Raw genomic sequence first — 18,539 nt, 5'->3', positions numbered from 1 at the left:
ACTTGAAACCGTGAACAGGAGACTGTCAGCAGGGATTCAGACTGAAACAGCCCTGTGTTAAATAAAGTAAATAAATAAATGAATTTTCCAAAATACCTCCCTTTATTTTTGACAAGATATATACAGGCTTCACTGACATCATCAAAAACAACTTTCTAACAATCATAGGAGGACCGTCCTTACACGGTGGAGCTGTTGGAGGTTAGGCTGCTGTAGGTTAAACTCAGTCGTCTTTCTCCTCCATGTCCTCACAGACAAGGGCCTGCAGAGCTGTTCCACCAGAGATGTACTTGATGCTCTCTATCTCACCTCCACAGTAACCAGGCTTCTGGATGTGGATCTCCAGATGGTCCTGAAGGTCCTCGTCATCCATGATGTCCTTGATGTGATCCAGAAAGATGGTTCTCTTCGGAGAGCCACAGAAGGTCTGAAAGGAATCACAAACATCAGCTTTATCATCACTGTGCTGACAGTTTATGCCACAGAGGCAGGTTGGCAAACAAAGCTCTGATGTCAGGTCAAGCTGACCACAGCTATTGATCTATATTTGATTTTGATAATAACCGCTGACCAGTATCACAGATGACTCATGTGGACTTCAATGTAAAACTCTGAACAGCACTGTTAACATGAAACAAGTGATGAAAATACTGATTGGAATAAAAACACTCATCAAAATCAGAGACAGATGTTGACTTTCAGATGTGTGTGTACGGGGTGTGTGTGTGTTTGTTTTAGGCTGTGTGATCAGACTGTGTGATCAGGTTATCCACAGGTGAAATCAACTGTTTTTTGCAGCCCTTGACTTTGGGTTTTCACCATGGTTTGTTGAGGGTTCGGTGAAGAACTGATGAGTTCTGCTCTGCAGTGAGTGTTGGGCAGAGGAGGAATGCAGATGATAATAACCAGTCCCGCTGCTACATCTTACCTGAAACTTGCTCAGCTCAGATAAAATATCTATCTGGAAATATAGAAAATAAAAATAAGGTAAATATATACAGGAAGAACCGCTCCACTGATGACGCCATCTCATCAGTGGTCCACACAACCCTCACCCACCTGGAGAGCAGGAACTCATATGTCCGTCTGCTCTTCCTGGACTTCTCATCAGCCTTCAATACCATCATCCCACAGACCCTGGTACAGAAGCTCTCCCTCCTCGGTCTGAGTCCCACACTGGGGAACTGGGTCCTGGACTTTCTGACCAACAGAACACAGACTGTCAGAATCCACAACACCATCTCCTCCTCCATCACCCTCAGCACTGGCTCGCCGCAGGGCTGTGTGCTGAGCCCCCTCCTGTTCACCCTGCTGACATATGACTGCTCGGCGAGACACCCCAGCTGTCATATAGTGAAGTTCGCGGACGACACAGCAGTAGTGGGACGCATCACTGACAACGATGAGTCAGAGTACAGAGAGGAGGTGGAACATCTGGAGCAGTGGTGCAGAAACAACAACCTCTGCATCAATGTGAAAAAGACCAAGGAGATGGTGGTGGATTTCAGAAGAGACAGGCGCCCTCTCCCCCCCCTGCACATCGGAGGAGCAGATGTGGAGGTGGTCTCCAGCTTCAGGTACCTGGGTGTACACATCACCGAGGACCTCACCTGGAACACCAACACATCTCATCTGGTTAGAAAGGCCCACCAGCGCCTCTACCTCCTCAGGAAGCTGTGGCGAGCTTGACTTGGAGGCTCAGTCCTGAGGAGCTTCTACCACTGTGCGGTGGAGAGCGTCCTCTGCACCTGCATCACTGTGGGGCATGGCAGCTGCACTGCTGCCGAGAGGAAGGCTCTGCAGAGGGTGGTAAAGATGCAGAGGGAGGGCCCTCCGCATCATGAAGGACTCCACCCATCCCGCACACAGTCTCTTTCAACCCCTCCCCTCAGGCAGGCGGCTGAGGAGCATCCGGAGCAGGACCACCAGGCTCAGGAACAGCTTCTTCCCTGAAGCTGTAAGACTGCTGAACTCTAGCCCTGCAGACCCCCCCCCCCTCACCACACACTGACAGTCCTGCACTACAACACTTTATCTGTTCCCTAGGTGCAATACATGGCTACCTCTGCACTACCACTACCTCCCACTTGCACATGAGTGTTTATGCACGTGCTAACTTCGGCTTCCTTACCTTATCTTATTTTTACTCTATTTAATTGCTAATTGTTTAATTTCACAATGTTTATATATTTCTACTCTAATGTTTATTTTAATTTCTCTAATGTTATATTTATTTTTCTACTCTAATGTTTATACTATTGCCCTTATGTTTATACTTCATTTTGTTCACGGCTCTGAATGGCTTAAACTGGGACCTGAGTACTAATTTCGTACCATAACATGTAAATGTCCTGGTATGACAATAAAGTTCCTTGATCCTTGATGTATTCATCTGTGAATGTGTGTTTGATGAGTGCAAAGTGAAAATGCTGCATGAACCTTGTTTTTGTAAAAGCTTCTCTTGTTTCCTTTGCTTCTTACAACTGTATATTTTTCAAGCATCATCTGTCATATTGAAGAACTAAGTTCATTCAGTAGCGTTATTTCTTTTTTTATTGTCATCATGTACACTTTTCTTGTCTCAAAGACGCCAGCATCCCCACCAAAGCCTAAAAATAAAGTATACCAGCGAAATGACAACATCTAGCGCGCATTTCTTCCGCAAAGAAAGAACAAAGTCGGACAGGGGAGCTCACACTATACTATAAAGATGTTTGACTTTTCACCAACTCAGAAGGCTCAGCCAATAAGGCCAAGCCAGCCAAAAATAACTTCAACTCATTGGTGTTCCTCTCCACAGAAGTCTTTAGTAAAAACTAGAACAACATCTAGCACACATTTCTTCCACAAACAAGCAGCAAAGTCGGACAGGAGAGCTCACACTTCATTTTGTCATGGAAAGGCCACGCCCACTTCCCCAATTCCAATGGGAACACGGGGAATTGTCATGACTAAACACGCCACTCTGTAGCGCACGCCAGAGAGCTTCTGCAGAGCAACACTGCCACTTTGTGGACAGACTGCAAAAGCTGACATGTAACTCCAAATCAACAAAGCCACTTAACAAAACAGAGAGTCTTCAACATGTTAGCACATGGGCATTCCTGACACATTGTATTTTCTTCTACACGCAGGGGAGAGCGCGAATGCAGTCCCCCACTATCAGACATTACGCAGTCCAGATTCCCACATTTGGGGAATTCGCAGGGGTCAGCACAGCCGGAGTGCAATGGCTGAGCCTCACCCTGGGTGAACCACCTTGTTGATCATGGTATCTCCCCTGCCAGGTAAGTATGAGCTGCAGTTGGAAGAGAGCGGGTGGTGGTCACCAGGCACAGCGCTCTGGCTGACGGTGCCTACAATGCATAATCCCACATTTCAGTGCCTTGAGCATCAGCTCCCCTTTGTCTGTTACGTTTATGGCTGAAAAGACACAAACACTGCTGCAAATAGGCTGCGGCGTGCTGCAAACACGCTTTGTTGGATCTACCCATCATGCACTGCTCTGCCAAAAACAAAGGAACACTGTGTGAAATGCCACTAGTCAAGCTGTCTCTTGGGAAAGAAAGCAAAGGCCCACGTGGGACACTTTTTAAAACATTTCACTAAATGAACTACTAACATGTATTGACTTACTGAAAACCTTGGAGCTGATCTGGACTTTCCTGTGGTTTCCTCTTGTCCTTGTAACAGCAGTAGCTCCTCCCTTCCTTGTCAATAATTGTGCAGAAATATCTGAGTGGTTCTTTCTTCCTAAATCATGAGCAAGTCCTGTCCAGTCCAACTGTTTCTGCTCCTGTTTGACTTCTCAACTTGTCTCTGGCTGTGTGTCCACTTACTGCAGCCTCTGACATCAGACTGTAGAATGTTGATACATCAAAGGCATCAAAGGACAAACACACACACACACTCACACATACTGGTACTTATATCTTTGTGAGGACACTCTCTGGCATAATGCATTCCCTCGCCCTAACCTCTCTCTCTCTTAGCATCTCAGACCTATGTCAGTACCTGTGCCTCTGTCAAAGAATCCAAAAAAAAAAAAAAAAAAACACTAGACCTGTACACACATAAAGTCATGTATTCATGTAGTCATCTGTGAATGTGTGTTTGATGAGTGCAAAGTGAAAATGCTGCATGAACCTTGTTTTTGTAAAAGCTTCTCTTGTTTCCTTTGCTTCTTACAACTGTATATTTTTCAAGCATCATCTGTCATATTGAAGAAATAAGTTCATTCAGTAGCGTTATTTCTTTTTTGATTGTCATCATGTACACTTTTCTTGTCTCAAAGACGCCAGCATCCCCACCAAAGCCTAAAAATAAAGTATACCAGCGAAATGACAACATCTAGCACACATTTCTTCCGCAAAGAAAGAGCAATGTCAGACAGGGGAGCTCACACTTGTGGCGCTCTATAAAGATGTTTGACTTTTCACCAACTCAAAAGGCTCAGCCATAAGGCCAAGCCAGCCAAAAATAACTTCAACTCATTGGTGTTCCTCTCCACGGAAATCTTTAGTAAAAGGCTAAAGACTTGTGCATTATGAAGAGAAACAAGAGTCAGAACAGGCCTGTCTCAGAGAGCAGCTGAGGACCCTAGTCGTCCCAGCTACCACCGTCGCGGTGCGCCTCCCTTGGCTTGCCGCGTGCTAAATCCCAGCCTCCCCACCACCTCCAGCCTGAAAAATCCAGGCCTGACTTTTACATGGAGACTACAAAGTCTGGGAAACGATCAGGCGTCTTCAGGGAGTCCGCGACCAATCCTCGTAGCTGAAGTGCACTGTGTTGTTGAGCGGGGTTCCCTGGGTGATATCAGTAAATCAACTGACTGGTTGTGCACAATTCATTTGATAAAAACTGCAACATTTTCCTTCAGCCACTGTAAAAGTTTGACTCCTAACTAAACGTGTGTGAGAGCTTGATTTTCTACAAAGCAAGAGAAAGGTGCACCGTTCCCAGCGGCACTGCAATGCCAGGTCGATGCATGGAGTGAGAGGAGCAAGCTCCCATTTCAGCTCCCTCTCCTAAAAATGGGTTTAATATGCTATGCCCATATAAGGGACATATCAGATATTAAACTGATAAGAACAGATACTACACTTGATCTTTGCCAAAAGGCAGAGAAGCAACGAGGCCCAAGCGTTTGACATCCAAATCAAGCTCTTGGTACAACCGTCACTTGTCGCGGTGTCCCGTTTGTAAGCCAGCTTATCAATTGCCGCCACTTAGCAACTCCGCCCATCTGTCTGCTGTGTACTTTTCCCTGCCGCTATACAAAGATGTTTGACTTTTCACCAACTCAAAAGGCTCAGCCATACGGCAAAGCCGGCCAAAAATAGCTTCAACTCATTGGTGTTCCACACCAAAGCCTAGAAATAAAGCATACTAGAACAGCACCTAGCACACATTTCTTCCACAAACAAGCAGCAAAGTCGGACAGGAGAGCTCACACTTCATTTTGTCATGGAAAGGCCACGCCCACTTCCCCAATTCCAATGGGAACACGGGGAATTGTCATGACTAAACACGCCACTCTGTAGCGTACGCCAGAGAGCTTCTGGAGAGCAATACTGCCGCTTTGTGGACAGACTGCAAAAGCTGACATGTAACTCCAAATCAACAAAGCCACTTCACAAAATGGAGAGCCTTCAACAGGTTAGCAGAGGGGCATTCCTGACACATTGTGTTTTCTTCTACACGCACGCAACAGGGGAGAGCGCGAACGCAGTCCCCCACTACCAGAAATTATGCAGTCGAGATTCCCACATTTGGGGAATTGGCAGGGATCAGCACAGCCGGAGTGCAATGGCTGAGCCTCACCCTGGGTGAACCACCTTGTTGATCGTGGTATCTCCCCTGCCAGGTAAGTATGAGCTGCAGTTGGAAGAGAGCGGGTGGTGGTCACCAGGCACTTCGTCAGGCTCTTTCTTTGCTGAAGATGTTGTCATTTCGCTGGTATACTTTATTTTTAGGCTTTGGTGGGGATGCTGGCGTCTTTGAGACAAGAAAAGTGTACATGATGACAATAAAAAAAGAAATAACGCTACTGAATGAACTTATTTCTTCGATATGACAGATGATGCTTGAAAAATATACAGTTGTAAGAAGCAAAGGAAACAAGAGAAGCTTTTACAAAAACAAGGTTCATGCAGCATTTTCACTTTGCACTCATCAAACACACATTCACAGATGACTACATGAATACATGACTTTATGTGTGTACAGGTCTGGTGTTTTTTTTTGTATTCTTTCACAGAGGCACAGGTACTGACATAGGTCTGAGATGATAAGAGAGAGAGAGGTTAGGGCGAGGGAATGCATTATGCCAGAGAGTGTCCTCACAAAGATATAAGTACCGGTATGTGTGAGTGTGTGTGTATGTCCTTTGATGCCTTTGATGTATCAAGACTCTGCAGTCTGATGTCAGAGGCTGCAGTAAGTGGACACACAGCCAGAGACAAGTTCAGAAGTCAAACAGGAGCAACAGGAGCAAACAGGAGAAAACACAATGTGTCAGGAATGCCCATGTGCTAACCTGTTGAAGGCTCTCCATTTTGTGAAGTGGCTTTGTTGATTTGGAGTTACATGTCAGCTTTTGCAGTCTGTCCACAAAGCGGCAGTGTTGCTCTCCAGAAGCTCTCTGGCGTACGCTACAGAGTGGCGTGTTTAGTCATGACAATTCCCCGTGTTCCCATTGGAATTGGGGAAGTGGGCGTGGCCTTTCCATGACAAAATGAAGTGTGAGCTCTCCTGTCCGACTTTGCTGCTTGTTTGTGGAAGAAATGTGTGCTAGGTGTTGCTCTAGTATGCTTTATTTCTAGGCTTTGGTGTGGAACACCAATGAGTTGAAGCTATTTTTAGCCGGCTTTGCCGTATGGCTGAGCCTTTTGAGTTGGTGAAAAGTCAAACATCTTTGTATAGCGGCAGGGAAAAGTACACAGCAGACAGATGGGCGGAGTTGCTAAGTGGCGGCAATTGATAAGCTGGCTTACAAACGGGACACCGCGACAAGTGACGGTTGTACCAAGAGCTTGATTTGGATGTCAAACGCTTGGGCCTCATTGCTTCTCTGCCTTTTGGTTAAGATCAAGTGTAGTATCTGTTCTTATCAGTTTAATATCTGATATGTCCCCTATATGGGGATAACGTATTAAACCCATTTTTAGGAGAGGGAGCTGGAAAGGGAGCTTGCTCCTCTCACTCCACGCATCGGCCTGGCATTGTAGTGCCGCTGGGAACGGTGCACCTTTCTCTTGCTTTGTAGAAAATCAAGCTCTCACACACATGTTTAGTTAGGAGTCAAACTTTTACAGTGGCTGAAGGAAAATGCGGAAGTTAGTGATGAGTGGAGCTGAGCCGAGCTGACAGCAGTCTTCATGTACAGTAGCAGTGTGTGACACAGAGAGCAGAGCAGCCTCAGAGGCTGATGGTACAGCTGACAGCTTCAGTACAGTCTCCTCTCAGCACAGTAGTAGAGTAGTGCAGAAACATGTGGAGCCTGTTGGACTGTCTCCACTGCTGGACTTATTTCTGAGAGCTGGTCTCTCTGATGAAATGTGTGTGTGTGACATTTGTATTAGGCCGTATGCAAGTTAGCTTGTGTGTATTGTTAAATAGCTGTAAATACCAAACCTAACCACAGAGTGGACTCTGGATACAAACCCCAGTCTCCCACCTCCACTGCTGTTAATAAACTTCATTACCTCATTCATTCAGAAAATCTGTTTCCTCTGAACATCATCCAGACACATTATGTTTCACACATAATGGATTTGCTTTTCCACAGTTTACTACAGTTTAGTGTATTTAGTGTATGTGGTTGTAGTGAGCAAGGGAGTGAGAGAATGAATACAGGAAGACAGATGGATCAACACGGTGAACAAAACATACAGGTGTACAATGACAGTGTTGTGGTAAAGCTGAGTTACAATCCAATATCATAATACAGAGAGGGAATATATACTTCATTAAAATGAGCAGTGAAAGAGCACAGACGAGTCACATCAATTCACTGAACTCCTCCTGTCACAGTCACAGAATAATGATCACATTACTATAGAAACTTCTGGATAAATGATGGAACAGTTCATCATTTTCTCCGACCAAAAAGAAAATGTGTTTTTCTTCGAATCGTGAAAATCTTTAAAACGAGTTTTGTGAGAAAAAAAGGGAAAAATGACAGAAGAAATTTTCTCCTCTCTCTTCAAAAACTTTCAAGAGTCATCATGAAGAAATAAAGTACATCATTGTGTGGTGAATGGTGAACTGGAAACACAGTCTGTAAATGAAAGAATCAAACTGGCTCTTATGGTGTAATTGTGCTCATAAAATAATAAAATTCTACAGCTGCTGCAGTGAGAACTTTTCCTTCATCCTTCTTTTCAAGATGTCAAGATGATTTTGTCAGTTAAATAAACACCTCACATACACACACACACACACACACACACACACACACACAGACACCATCATGGAGAATATAGGACTTACAGCAAATCAGGATCTGTATTGATCATTCTTCATTGTTTTACCTGATGCTGCTCTGACATAAACTATAACTACTTGCAGAACAAAGTGTGTGTGTGCATCTTAAAATAAGGGTTAGTCGACACATTAAGGTCTCATCTATCTGCACAAACAAATCTCTCTTGTGTTCTATTCATCCAGTCAGCTAATAATATTCACACTTTCATAGAAAACAAACAGAAACATAATGTATCACACAAGCTGCTCCACATAGACCTAGCATAGCATTTGGAGCAGGCACACAATTAAATTTAGGATCTATTTTTCAAGAGAACTTCCCAGAACCTTTTCAGTCTATGAACCTTTAAACATATCAGCTCTCTCACACTGACTGAGGCTGAATTCTGAACAGCTACAAGATTTGGAGCTTAGTGACCATCATCAAAAGACAAGGAAACAGAAGAAAGGAAACATTTCAAAAAAATGAATGTACCATTTCCTCATATGAAATAATTTCACTGCTTAATAATTAAGATCCTTCAACAACTAGGACTTAATACAGTCCTGTAGATGAGCTGCATGGAGCAGAAAACAAGAATCAGAGCTGAGAGTCTAAAGTGGCAGAGTTAAACTTCCAAACTTATTCTGCCCTCACACTCATCAACAGTTTTCCTCCTACACTCAAAACACCGCAAATGAACACTCATCCAAATGCATCACATGCCACCTCAAACACATCAACATATTTTAGATTCCAGTTTCAGGACTAAGGTTTTCAAGGCAGGAAGAATTCTCAGCAGCCTAAATTTACTCCACAGGGAGGAAATCACTGATTGTTTTACTGTCCCTTAACCAAAGAGGGTGAACATGAACACAGCCTGAAACACTTCATGCAACAGCTGATCTAGCTTTAAGTCCTACGACTCATTCTGCAGATTTACTACAGGACATAATTGTATTGCACTGGAAATGAACTAAAAATCAAGGCTCAAAGCCAAAAGGAGATTTGAACCTAGTGTTCAGTATAAGACACAAGTGGACTCGGTGATAGGTAAATGTAAGAAGGCTGAAACTTTAAAGCACAATAATAAGTAGATGATTGTAGAAGTGGAAACAGTGTGTGCTGGTTAGTTTGCATTGGACTGGGAGATTATTTCTCCTGAGTCTTAAACTCTGCTTCTTTGTTTTTGGGCCAAATCTTGAGAGATGATGAAAGTGATTCACACATTGGAAATAAGAAGATTTTACCAACACATCAAACTGTTTCCTGTTCACAGCATTTAAAGTGAAGTCCTCCATCAAGTATCATCATACATCACAGACCTGACCTACAGTACATTGACGTAACTTCCTAAAATAACACACAGCACACTCCACTTTGTGCTGTGACATCCAACTCTATCATTTCCATTAGAATTTCTTTAGAAAGGATCTTGTTGCAGACAGTACAGACTTCCTAGAAATCCTTTCCTTTAACACAAACTACAGTGCATCACACCAAAAAAAGTTAAGAAGTTGAGCAACCATGAGAATATCTCACAATCATGATCAGCATTAAAAAAAACAAAACAATATTGTCCATGAATGATAAGCACACAATCAAACCACCGGGCTTATGGGTATGATTACTTGCCGTCACAGTTTCACAAACATATCATTTGGACAAAACATTTCAAAACACTAACTTCTAAACTAAACACTGACATGAACTACTAACATGTACTGACTTACTGAAAACCTTGGAGCTGATCTGGACTTTCCTGTAGTTTCCTCTTGTCCTTGTAACAGCAGTAGCTCCTCCCTTCCTTGTCAATAATTGTGCAGAAATATCTGAGTGCTTCTTTCTTCCTAAATCATGAGCAAGTCCCGTCCAGTCCAACTGTCTCTGCTCCTGTTTGACTTCTGAACTTGTCTCTGGCTGTGTGTCCACTTACTGCAGCCTGTGACATCAGGCTGTAGAATGTTGATACATCAAAGACATCAAAGGACAAACACACACACTCACACACACACACACACACACACACACACACACACACACACACACACACACACACACACACACACACTCAAACACACATACTTGTACTTATTTATTTGTGAGGACACTTGCTGACATAATGCATTCCCTAGCCCTTACCCTAACTCTAACCAAAACCCAATTCTAACCCTGAAACCAAGTCTTAACCCTCAAACAGCAACATGAACACAGATGGAAACACTGCAGAGCTGCTTTGGATGGTTTAACAGGTAGAGATCATCAGATAATGGAATGACCTGATACCTTCATCTGTTTCCATAAACACATGGAGGAAATCTCCCAAACACAAACTTAACCACAATGTGATTCACAGTTAACAAACACACTTGCATGTAAACTCTCACACCAGCATAAAAATAAGTCATTGTTTTAGGATGTGAAGAAGAAGATCCAGGATGAAGGAGATCAGGAGACAGGAGCCCCACAACAGAAGAGAGAGAAATAAAAGAAATACAATTAAAACACAAACTTACAAACAGATGAAGAATCACCTTAAAGTCATTGTAGTAAACAAAGAAAGTTTTGTTTCTGGACCCAGACTGAGAAAATACCAGTAACTGAAAATAATGATGAAATAATGTTGGAGGAAAAAAATGCTTCCTCCTTCCATCCAGCCTGGTTATTTTACAGCTTCTACTCCCAGAACATGATGATATAGTGTCAGCTTTAACTTTCACCATCAGCTTCCTACTTGATTCAGGTGACAGGTGTAACTGTTATCTCAGTGTGATGCAGAGAAGAGAGCAACATACAGCAGGACTCTGTGGATTTAAGGTCTAACAGCACAAGATAAGTTGAACCAGATCTAAAAGAAACATGAGTCAAAATGATTCTCTGTGCAGCAGCTGATCTGTTGCAGAAACAACAACTAAAACTGTCTGTGGCAATGGAGAGATAGTGAATATCACTCCTCACTTTCAATAAAGAGGTGAAGACAGAAAATAATGTCTACTGCAAAGTCACAGGAAAACCAGAGTGTGAGGAAAGAGCACATTACTGTATTGATCAAAAACAAAGATCTGATGGACAAAAACTCTTCTCAAAGTTGGAATGTAGGTGGTGCAAAGCACAGAGAGCAGAGAGAGATGAAGAACCCTCTGAAACCAGTCCTGGAGTCCTTGAAGGAGGACTTATTATGGACTGACAGGAGACAGAAAGACACTTTATACTCATTTCTACCAGCAGTCAGCAGACAAACACTCATGAGAGCACCTTTACACCTCACTGTGACAAAAGAGACACAGCCCAGTTCAGCCTCTGCACAGCTCTGAAGGACAAACTCTGCTGTGACTGTATTTAAGAGGCAACATACTGTGATTCACATTAACAACTGACAATCATATCACTGATAAAACATTCAATTCAACAGCTAATTAAAAAGCCAGGAGAACGCTGTTTCTTTTACAGGTTGTTGGTATAAGATTTGAAGGAGAACAATGATTGAGACCTTAAGTGAGATTAGTTTCATCGTGAGCTCATTATCAAGTCTATCAAGGATGAAGCAGCGTTTTGTATTTTTAGCTAAGAAGTTTTTGGCCACAATCCCAGTTGTCATTTAAAGCACAGACTCATCACTCTGCCTCCACAAAAGCTCTAATCTAGTCACACACTGCTTCACAGTCAAAGAGAGAGAAACAAATAAATAAAACAATAAGAACAGCAGATAAAATACAAGAGAGGAGCAGATATAGAACACAAGTTTAAACAGAAAATACTACGTTACCTAAAAACCTGTCTGAACAGATGGATTTGTATCTGCTTTGTGAAAGAGTCCACAGAGTCCACACACCTCAGACTTACTGGGAGATTATTCCAAAGTTTAGAGGCTGCAAACTGGAAAGCACAATCTTCCTGAGTCTTAAAACATGTCCGAGGTACATTTAGAAAGTCCTGACCTAAGAGATCAGCTCATGGTGTGGGGGTGCAGAAGGTCCATGGTATACTGTGGAGCCTGGACATGTAACAGTCACTTCTGCACAATGAACTTCAGTGATGGTTTAGGAATTCAATTTTTTGAAGTCAGCACATTATACAGGGACAGTGATACACCTGGATGTGTTTCATCCAAAATAAAAATACTACCTTCTTCAACTAATACTGTATGTCAGCTTTCAGGGAGTCTGAAGACGCCAACCACCAACAGTGTGAGCTGCACACTGAATGTGATATTTCAGTGTTAGAGATAGAAACAGGATTTTCCATTGTGTTGGTTGTAGTCACATCAAGTCATGATATGAATGGTCACTAACACTCAAACTGTGCTGGAACAGTGAAAAAAGTGTTTTTCCACTTTACTGCACAGCAAATGAAGTTGTTGATCTGAGTGTGGCGAGCGAGGGAGATGAGATAGATGATGATGGGGTTGTAGCAGATAGCGGATGGTGTCGATCACTACAACACCCAACTAAGAGCAACCTACGAAGACAGACAACGCCACCTTGGGAATTTCACCCAAGGAAATAGTTTTAGTCAACTGGACCAACTCCAAGGCACCCAGGTTCATTTTACAACAGGCAGAGACGTAGTTCCAGAGCAATAATCAATATACTTTATTTCAAAATAACTTCAGTATGTCTTTAAACATTATAAAACACCATTCACACACACAGAGTATTAAAATACTATAAAACACCATTCACACACAGGGGACGTGAGGGGAAAGGGGGGAGATCCTATCAGGGCTGAGGCTTACCAGGGAGCCAGCTCGAGGAGAGGGATGAGGGATCCCAAATAATATACAAAAATTATCACCCCAGCCACACGTGACAGCCACACACACCCACGCACACGTAGTGAAAGGAACCCAGGACCAGAGGAGGCACATGACACAGGAAAGAGGGGGAAACCACCACCCGGCACCACGACCGCCACCACCTTCGCCTCTCAGCCACTGAAAAGGGGACAAGGAAATAAAATTAGTGGAAAACACTGCAGGAAAACAAATAACCAATATACAAATACTAACAAAAGAAAACAATAAATCAATGCTTACAAATTAATCAAAGCACTAAGAATATCAGTAACTAAACATAACATAAAATTCTTGTCACAAGCAAAAGAAACAGTCAACAAAAAAAAAACAAAAAAAACAAAAAAAACAAAATCCAACTGAATATCAGGGCTAATTGAATCACAGAACGTCAAAAAATAAGCAAGAAAAAAAAAATAAATTAAAAAAATAAACCAGCACAGGACCTAGTTAAACACAATATTTAATAAACCAAATAACCTAATAGAAATAAAGCTATAAAAAACCAAAATAATCAAAACAATAACCCAAAACCCATTCTAACTAAATGCAACAAAGGAAATGGGGGCATTAAATAAAGAGCAACCCCACCGTGCATTCATTCAATTTTTAAAAGTCCAGGCCCAAGGCAAAAGAAACTGCCCATTCAATACTCGCGTAGGTAGGGGGTGATTGCGTTGTACACCTGCGCAGCCCGACGGCAGCAACACCGGAGCGCCCGAGCGACCGGCAGAACCGCGGCAGAAACACCCCGGTAAGGCAGAACAAGGCAAAGCAGCAGTATTTCTTCTCCGTTGAGGACAAAGCAGCTGGCAAATAATTCTCGATCAGGCTACGTGTGATCACCTGAGGGAGAGAGAAGCTGAGCGTGTCCACTCAGCAACAGTGGAGGCTAGCAGCAACCTGCGGCTAATTTGCAGCACTGGGAATGAACCCACGAGCCGCGCACGTCGGCGGAGGATCGGCAGTTCGGCGTCTGCGCCAGCGACGACAAGGCGAAAGAAGCGCGGGACCAGGAAGTGGGCCTCGGAGCCAGGAGCGAGAGAGAGTCAAGATGGCCACAGCACCCTTTTATAGAGTGCCCTCATGTGGTGATAGGCTAACGAGGACCGAGGCAAGCACTGATAACTACAATCAATATTCCTACAACTTTTCCCAGCTAAGCAGGAAAAGTTTGGTTTGCATTATCAGTAACATAACACAGCTCTGATATGGCTGTAACTGATCAGTAAACAGTGACATAAGGCTGATATCCCAAAGTACAAACAAGAGCACAGGAGTGAGACTAAAGTCCAAACTGTAGAGACTGAGGTAGAAGCTGCAAAAGTCCTGAGAGCTGAAAACAGAGAGACGTTTTAGAACAGAGCTTTCTCTCTAATCTTCAGCATAGATACACAAGTTTAGCTACTGAAGACACAGCTAAGGAGAGGAGGATGTTAAGAGTTGACAATGGCCGGCTGTGTTACCAAGCCGGGTCACAGCAGCAGTGCAGCCATCCCCTACTACCCTGGAACATTGCGTTCCCAGAATGCAGGTTTACTTGTGGTTCCTAAAGTCTCCAATAGAGAGAATGGGAGGCAGAGCCCTCAGATATCAGGCTCCTCTACTATGGAACCATCTACTAGTTTGGGTCTTGGAGGCAGACGCCCTCTCCATGTTTAAGAGGAGGCTTAAAACTTTCCCTTTTGATGAACCTTATAGTCAGAGCTGAGTAAGGCTTTCCTGAATGAGCCACTAGTTATGCTGCTATAGGTCTACACTGCTGGAAGACTTCACATGATGCACTGATTTCCTCTCTCCTCCTCTCCCTCTCCATCTGTACACATTCATATCCCATTAATGTATGTTACTAACTTGGCTTCTTCTCTCTCCCATGGTGTTGTGCTTTCTTGTCTCTGCAGTTACTTCCACCTCCAGAGCTGCAGAGTCTGGATCTGTGGCTGCAGGCAAACTACTGTTCCACATGCAAAGCACTGGTGGTTGATCTTCAACTTAAATGATAATAAATACTTAGAGGACGCCTGTTTCAACTATATAAGTCAGACTGCTGAAGCCTCATGTTTGCTTCTTTTGAACTTTGGACGTCCCTTTTACACAGGACATGGACTGTGGATTTTATGCTCCATCATTTAGGACAGTGGTGTCCAAACTGTTCCACAAAGGGCCGGTGTGGCTGCGGGTTTTTGTTCCAACCAATGAAGAGCACACAGTGTGACCAATCAACTGCCTGAAGACTGAGTTCAGTTGATTAAATGAGTCAAGTCTGGTGTGCTGCTGCTTGGTTGGAACAAAAACCTGCAGCCACACCGGCCCTTTGTGGAACAGTTTGGACACGTCTGATTTAGGAGGATCCAAAGCAACAACCACAAATGATTTCTAATCTGAATTGAATGAGTTCTCTTATTGTTTTATACTTGAACTGTAAAGTGAGTAGTCGTCTACCTCAAGTTACACAATGCACCACAGAGAAATGTGTCAGTTTTTTATACATTTGCAGACATTTTATTATGCAGTAATGTGTTGTTTACAGTGTTTTGTACAACTTCACTAATGTTTTTCATTGGCATTATTTGCTGCCTGTGCGCTGTTAAATTTTACAGTTTTAAGACAGCAATTAATTCAAAGTGTCATTGATTGAATTTTTAAATGTATTTGCACAAATAAAAGCAAAAAAAAAATCAACACGATGGTGTTTGGTGGTCATTTTCCCATAAAACTAAATAATATAATAATGAATAAATTTTAACTCTAAAAAGTGTAAATAAAACACATTTTGAGTGTTAGGTGTCAACACTGGAGAAGAGTTTATATTGAAATTAACTAAATTTTAGAGTCACACTCAGTGAGAGATGAGTATTTTAACACCAGGAGGAGTTCAAGTTCACTCTGTTTCAGAGTTAAAAATTCAGCTCCAGGAACAGAGTTATTTTAACTCTGCCACAGAGTCTATTCAATGGTCACACATGTTCACTCAGACTGAGTTGATTTTAACTCACACAGAGTTTATTCCAGAGGCTAAAATTAGCTGTGTGTGCAGTATTTCCAGCTTTACACATGAACTTGTACAAAAATAAACACTTCTGTAGTGATGAAGAAAAGTGTCCATGTAACATTTAGGGCTTGACCATGGTTCCTGGCCCCTAAACAGAGGAGGAGCAGATGTGGGCCAATAGGAGCTGTTTTAGGGTACTGAGTAAAGCTGATCATTTTGAATGTGATTTCCAGAAATGTCATCTCTATATTGTTTCCAAACCTCTTTGCACTCACCCCACCAGGGATGGCAGCTGAGATGTTCAGATAAACAGAAGTGAACCATGAAGCACGTGCTGGGTTAAACATCATCACTGGCTGACAGATGAAGTCCAGGGTAAGAAAGCTGAGAGCAGAAGAGGAACACATTCACAAAGTGTGATATTAAAGAGAGTCAACAATGAAATCTGCTCTTCACCTGAGCTTCTTTCCACTAACTGTCTCTAGAAGGTGCCAAAGCTCCTGAAGTGCTGATTTGGAAATGTTTCATATTATCTCAGGAATAATATGATGGAAACTTGAAATGATTGTGATGATTGTTTACTGTATAAGTCCATGTAAGAGCTCCTTATTTGTTATTATTTACTAGAGGAAGTCAGGCTGCTTCCTGAACGGAGACAACTATTCACAAATGTACTCAGTGGTTTCACTGTGTTAGGTAATAACTAAGATTTCATGTTATTCTTGTTTTGGTCTCTTGAGTTTTGGTTTTGCTTTTCCCGTTTTATTTTGAAGCCCTAGCCCTTGTGTATCTGTCCTCTGTCTACTTCTTGTCTTTTTCCTGTTTCCCTCCTTTGCTGATTGTCTGTCCTGCCCTAATGTGTGTCACCTGTTGTCAATTATCCCTAGTGTATTTAAGTCTCATTCTTCCCTTGTCTCTGTGTTCACCAGTGTTTTCTCCAAGTCTGTTCCTGCTGTGTTTGTACCTGCTTTTCTCATCCTGGAATCTGTGTTCACCTGCTGTCCTGTCCTTGGTGTTACCTGTTTCCCTGTCTTTGTTACCTCTGGGATTTGACTTCAGAGTTTTAAGTTTTGAACTTGAGCTTCTGAAGTTTTTCTCCTTCTTGGACGATTTAGTTGTTTAAGTTTTGTTTCCTGGCCTTGGACTTTGATCCAGTGATTGTGAGTTTAATAAAGAGGACTTTAACTGACTCGTCTGTCCGTCTTGAGGTTTCTACACCTGTCCCCTCCCCCTTAGTGTTCTTGGTCACAGCAGTGACTGTAACAGGTCCCTCTGACCTCTCATTTCATATTTTTACACTGTGTTTAAATATATGACACCATGTGGACACAATATCATCTGAAAGGATTTTAAACCTCAGGATGAGGCCACTTGAAAGTTTACTGATCCCTGGAACAACATCTGATGCTGTAGCTGATTTTCTCACCTGATCATCTGCATCTCCAGAGCACATGTCCATCTGACCACTGCTCTCAGCATCTCTCTCCCTCTTCCTGTCTCTCAGTGCTTCCTGCATTGTGACCAGACCCTTTGAAACCCTAGCCCTTGTGTATCTGTCCTCTGTCTACTTCTTGTCTTTTTACTTGTTCCCTCTGTGAAGAAGGCCGTGTCACTGCTCACTGGTAGCACATGGTAGGACAGACACTCAGCCCTGTACCCATTCATGGTTCATAATAAATAATTCCCCACTGTTTTCCTGGTGAGTGCACACACCCCATTGGACAAATGTTCATACACCATATACCCAACCCTCACAGTAAAACATAAGAAACACACTACACACCAGCTCTTTTATTTCAACATGGTTTATTCACTCATATGCTTTTACCAGTGCTGCTGCCATCTTGGTCCTCTCCTTCTCTGTTCCTGGGGGCTGAACCAGAGCAGCTGAAGAAGGCTGGTAGGAGGTACCTGTACAGCTGCTTAATTGCGGGCCATACCAGGTCCCACTGGACATGGCAGATTCATGTATGATTGAATTACTGAGATGATGATTTGTGTTTTGTCGTGGGTTTAATGTGGGACCTGATTATGAAGATGTGGTGACCAGAGATCTCATTTAATGCATTGATTGTAAATTGGTTGGTCTTGGGAGGAGCTTAGGGTTTATAATGGTCTGGCCAATAAAGCACTCGAGGAGAGAGTGAGGGATGTAATACCCAGTAAATTATGGATTTAATTTTCGTTAATTTTGCTTTGCTTTCTGGTAGCACTTTTTTTTGTTGCACCGCTCAAATGCTATTTGCGACTCCAGCCATCATTTTTTTCTTTCCTAAACTAAAAAGAAA

At 42.8% G+C, this 18,539-nt stretch overlaps 5 non-coding genes across 5 annotated transcripts; 1 reads left to right on the top strand and 4 right to left on the bottom strand.

Annotated features, from left to right (window-relative positions):
- Window positions 1-3,131: 3,131 nt before the first annotated feature.
- Window positions 3,132-3,295, bottom strand: LOC121190134. Its single transcript, XR_005894932.1, has one exon. It is a non-coding gene; the product is annotated as a U1 spliceosomal RNA (small nuclear RNA).
- Window positions 3,296-4,451: 1,156 nt separating this feature from the next.
- Window positions 4,452-4,566, bottom strand: LOC121190154. Its single transcript, XR_005894948.1, has one exon. It is a non-coding gene; the product is annotated as a U5 spliceosomal RNA (small nuclear RNA).
- A 376-nt stretch (window positions 4,567-4,942) lies between these two features.
- LOC121190144 lies at window positions 4,943-5,133 on the bottom strand. Its single transcript, XR_005894940.1, has one exon. It is a non-coding gene; the product is annotated as a U2 spliceosomal RNA (small nuclear RNA).
- A 577-nt stretch (window positions 5,134-5,710) lies between these two features.
- LOC121190129 lies at window positions 5,711-5,874 on the bottom strand. The gene has a single exon (XR_005894927.1). It is a non-coding gene; the product is annotated as a U1 spliceosomal RNA (small nuclear RNA).
- Window positions 5,875-7,063: 1,189 nt separating this feature from the next.
- On the top strand, window positions 7,064-7,254 carry LOC121190142. Its single transcript, XR_005894938.1, has one exon. It is a non-coding gene; the product is annotated as a U2 spliceosomal RNA (small nuclear RNA).
- The last annotated feature ends 11,285 nt before the right edge of the window (window positions 7,255-18,539 follow it).

The sequence above is a fragment of the Toxotes jaculatrix genome, chromosome 11 (assembly GCF_017976425.1).
Source record: "Toxotes jaculatrix isolate fToxJac2 chromosome 11, fToxJac2.pri, whole genome shotgun sequence".
NCBI lineage: Eukaryota > Metazoa > Chordata > Actinopteri > Toxotidae > Toxotes > Toxotes jaculatrix.
Note: the sequence above shows the minus strand (reverse complement) of the source record. Positions and strands in the feature narration are given on the sequence as shown.